The sequence below is a fragment of the Nannospalax galili genome, unplaced genomic scaffold, assembly GCF_000622305.1.
Source record: "Nannospalax galili isolate Female #2095 unplaced genomic scaffold, S.galili_v1.0 scaffold65, whole genome shotgun sequence".
Classification (NCBI taxonomy): domain Eukaryota; kingdom Metazoa; phylum Chordata; class Mammalia; order Rodentia; family Spalacidae; genus Nannospalax; species Nannospalax galili.
The window spans coordinates 623,394-626,354 of NW_008353294.1; the positions used below are offsets into that span (position 1 = coordinate 623,394).

Here is a 2,961-nt window from a genome sequence, read left to right on the forward strand (position 1 = left end):
TTAGACACCTCCATCTAAAACTGTTTTTCTTTTCACAAACTACTTCTAATGCACATAATTCCCAATACTTGTCCATTGAACATTTCTTTATTGGGCCAGATAAACTTCTAGGTAAATCTCATTACCTTCAAGAATGTTTAGTTGCCTGTGATCAGAGTGGATGTGTTTTTGCTGTCGTTTTACTTTGTATAATGTAATTTAAAGAAATTTTATAACATTTGAGGCCCTCATCCCTTGATTCTACCTCTATAATTGGGCATTAGAGAAGTGAAATACCAACTAAGGTGGAAACAAAGTCATCAGTGGAAAATTCATAGAGATCCACTGAAATGATCAGTTTAAAATTCTTGGTATTGCCTTCACTTCGCCCTCCAGCCGCGGCGGCTGCAGCGTAATCCCGACACAGCCGAGCAGCCTGAGCAGCTAGCCGAGGGCGGCGGCGGCGCTCCTCAGGACACCCACAGATCACCTTTTCCCCACGGCTTCGCCATGGCAGACTGTGTACGGACCTGCGCGCGGCCAATGTGTATCCCTCCATCATATGCTGACCTTGGCAAAGCTGCCCGAGATATTTTCAACAAAGGATTTGGCTTTGGACTCGTGAAGCTGGATGTGAAAACAAAGTCATGCAGTGGTGTGGAATTCTCAACATCTGGTTCGTCTAATACAGACACTGGTAAAGTTACTGGGACCTTGGAGACCAAATATAAATGGTGTGAGTATGGTCTGACTTTCACAGAAAAATGGAACACCGATAATACTCTGGGAACAGAAATTGCAATTGAAGACCAGATTTGTCAAGGTTTGAAACTGACATTTGATACTACATTTTCACCAAACACAGGAAAGAAAAGTGGTAAAATCAAGTCCTCTTACAAGAGGGAATGTATAAACCTTGGCTGTGATGTTGACTTTGATTTTGCTGGACCTGCAATCCATGGTTCAGCTGTCTTTGGTTACGAGGGCTGGCTTGCTGGGTACCAGATGACCTTTGACAGTGCCAAATCAAAGCTGACAAGGAGTAACTTTGCAGTGGGCTACAGGACTGGAGACTTCCAGTTACATACTAATGTGTAAGTATTTCTTTTGTAGAATATGGAGAGGCAGGCCCTCCAATGATGGGGTGTGAAGTCATCTCTTTTAATCTAGTTTCTACCTCAACACTCGTTTTGGCATTGCAGCTAAATACCAGTTGGATCCTACTGCTTCCATCTCTGCAAAGGTCAACAACTCTAGTTTAATTGGAGTGGGTTACACCCAGACTCTGAGGCCTGGTGTGAAGCTTACACTGTCTGCTCTGGTAGATGGGAAGAGCTTTAATGCTGGAGGCCACAAGCTTGGGCTTGCCTTGGAATTGGAGGCTTAATCCAGCTGAAAGAAACCTCTGGGAACTGATATCAGAAGATTTGGCCTTAATATATTTCCATGTGACCAGCAGGCTCACCCTCTTCCCCTTCCCCCCAGAAGGTGATCAAAGCAAAGGATGATCTAAACAAGAGCTGTATTTTAAATATTTAGACAGTTACCTGTTAGCTGGTTTAGTTGAATTGGTTACCTAGTTATCAGTGCTGCAGTCGTGCAGTCACCTATACATTATTTAATGTATTTAACTGTTAAATGTGCTCCCCACCAATAATGAAATAGACGTTTATGAAAACCGTGCCATGGTGTGCATTATGTTCCTTTTAACATTGACTATTGCTGTTGAATGAGATGGATCAGTGGATGTTTTGAGATGAGGTTAAAGATAAGGTTTTTTTTTTTTGTTAAATTCAACCATTAGAATTACTTTTGGTAACCCAAAACATTACAAATTATGAATAAAACAAGTGTACATAAAAAAAAATTCTTGGTATTATGAAGAAATGAGAGATGTGTGTCCATGACATGCCTGTCCATCTCTTTCACTAGACAAATCAGTACCCTTGACCCCTCACCAGTGTTTTGTGATGGGTATGGTTACATTTCACAGGTTCATGAGAATGCTAGCCTTCAGAGACATTATGTTGTCCCTAACACTCTACCTTACCTATCAAATTCCTTGTCAGACACATTGTTGCATGGACTTACAAAGTTGTGTTTGGCAGTGTTGTTCCTGTTGGTTCATATACACACATTCTTTTTCTTGCCTCTTTCTTTTCCTTCTCTTATTTCTCACATTCTCACCCAGTTCTGTCTTTCCAGCACATGTATTTACTGTGTGCCACCATGAGCCAGGTCATGTTCCAGTTTCATGGCACGTAATCCATCAGTCTCTAATTTCTGGGGATAACTGTTAATTCAGGAAAGTCTTGGGGCCTCGTCAAGAAGTATACTGAGATGACATGATAAGTAAGATGTCATATCTCATCTACTTTAAATGTACAAGGACTGGTAGGAGAAAAGGAACATTTAGATAATGGATCAAAGTTTAAGAACCTCTAAATGTAGAAAAGTAAGCAGTCCTGATGTGGTGGTGTGAATGAGAGCATCTCCAATGCCTCAAATATATGAATTGTTGGCCCCTAATTGGTGGCACTGTTTGGGAAGACCATGGAATTTCTAGGAGGTGTAGTCTTTTTGGAGGAAGCACATCACTGGGGGCAGGCTTTGAGAGTTCATAGCTCAGCCATGCTTGATGCTTGCTCTCTTAGCTTCCTGTTTGCTGTTGACGATGTGAGCTCTGTTTCCAGCTCCAACTTACCTGGCTACAGCTACTGCTGAATTCTAGATCTTCTGGATGTAGAAACCTACACTGAGCCCACAATATGGTTTCATTCCTCAGGGTGACCAATCAGTGACCTGGTGGTTGGTTGATTCCTTTGGACCACTTTCATCATGGAAAGAATAGCACTTTGTACATACAAGAATAGACACTTAATCTGGCTTTGAGTTTGCCTTTCCTGTACATAATGCTTTTGTCCAAACTACTGTCCATGGACTTGCAGAAAGCCTTATCCACTGTCATAATATTCCACACAG

The 2,961-nt window shown here is 41.7% G+C and overlaps 1 pseudogene across 1 annotated transcript; it reads left to right on the top strand.

Annotated features, from left to right (window-relative positions):
- The first annotated feature begins 362 nt into the window (after nucleotides 1-362).
- Nucleotides 363-1,095, top strand: LOC103747985 (annotated as a pseudogene). The gene has a single exon (XR_003846672.1). The product of XR_003846672.1 is annotated as a voltage-dependent anion-selective channel protein 2 pseudogene (transcript).
- The last annotated feature ends 1,866 nt before the right edge of the window (nucleotides 1,096-2,961 follow it).